We start from the raw sequence: 1,628 nt of genomic DNA, 5'->3' as shown, positions 1-1,628 counted from the left end.
CCAACATTGCTCTGAGCATTTCTGAGGCTCCATGAGAGTCCTCTGTCAAGCTAATGACATTAAAGAAGCGCTTGTTGGGAGACAACCCAATGTTTTATAATTAACTATTTCCTTTTTTTATTTTATATTTTTTGTAGGTTGATGATCATGAGAAGTCACAAAATCAATGAAAAAAGCAAAAACAGAATGAAAAATAGAAATAAAAATAGCACACCCTGGAGGAAGAACCTGCTGGCGTTTAAACGCCAGTCAGGCTAGCAGATGGGCGTTTAACGCCCAGTCTGGCACCATTCTGGGCGTTTAACGCCAGAAAGGGGCACCAGACTGGCGTTAAACGCCAGAAAAGGGCAAGAAGCTAGCGTTAAACGCCAGAAATGGGCACCAGCCCGGTGTTTAACGCCAGAATTGGCTCAAAACACAAGTTTGCTTGCCATTTGGTGCAGGGATGACTTTTCCTTGACACCTCAGGATCTGTGGACCCCACAGGATCCCCACCTACCCTACAACTCTCTCTCTCTTCTTCACCCATTCACCAATCACCTCAACACCTCTTCCCCAAAAACCCTTCACCTATCAAATCCCATCTTTCTCTTCACCACTCACATCCATCCTTCATAAAACCCCACCTACCCCACCATTCAAATTCAAACCACTTACCCACCCAAACCCACCCTCACTTGACCGAACCTTACCCCTCTCCCCACTCCTATATAAACCCTTCTTCACTCCTTCATTTTCACACAACCTAAACACCACTTCTCCCCTTTTTGGCCGAACACAAAGCCATTCCTTTCTTCCTCATTTCTTCTTCTTCTACTCTCTTCTTTCTTCTTTTTCTCGAGGACGAGCAAACCTTTTAAGTTTGGTTTAGTAAAACCATTGCTTTTTATTTTTCCATAACCATTTATGGCACCTAAGGCCGGAGAAACCTCTAGAAAGAGGAAAGAGAAGGCAAAAGCTTTCACCTCCGAGTCATGGGAGATGGAGAGATTCATCTCAAGGGTGCATCAAGACCACTTCTATGAAGTTGTGGCCTTGAAGAAGGTGATCCCCGAGGTCCCTTTTTCACTCAAAAAGAGTGAATATCCAGAGATCCGACATGAGATCCGAAGAAGAGGTTGGAAAGTTCTTACCAACCCCATTCAACAAGTCGGAATCTTGATGGTTCAAGAGTCCCCATTCAACAAGTCGGAATCTTAATGGTTCAAGAGTTCTATGCCAATGCATGGATCACCAAGATCCATGATCAAAGTATGAACCCGGATCCAAAGAATTGGCTTACTATGGTTCGGGGGAAATACTTGGTTTTTAGTCTGGAAAATGTAAGGTTGGCATTTAACTTGCCCATTATGCAAGGAGATGAACAGCCTTACACTAGAAGGGTCAACTTTGATCAAAGGTTGGACCAAGTCCTCACAGTCATTTGTGAAGAGGGCGCCCAATGGAAGAGAAATTCAAGAGGGAAGCCGGTTCAATTGAGAAGGCATGACCTCAAACCCGTGGCTAAAGGATGGTTGGAGTTTATCCAACGCTCAATCATCCCCACTAGCAACCGGTCCGAAGTTACCATAGACCAGGCTATCATGATTCATAGCATCATGATTGGAGAAGAAATAGAAGTTCATGAG

The sequence above is a fragment of the Arachis duranensis genome, chromosome 9 (assembly GCF_000817695.3).
Source record: "Arachis duranensis cultivar V14167 chromosome 9, aradu.V14167.gnm2.J7QH, whole genome shotgun sequence".
Lineage (NCBI taxonomy): Eukaryota > Viridiplantae > Streptophyta > Magnoliopsida > Fabales > Fabaceae > Arachis > Arachis duranensis.
The sequence above is the reverse complement of the archived record's forward strand: the minus strand, read 5'-3'. Positions refer to the sequence as shown.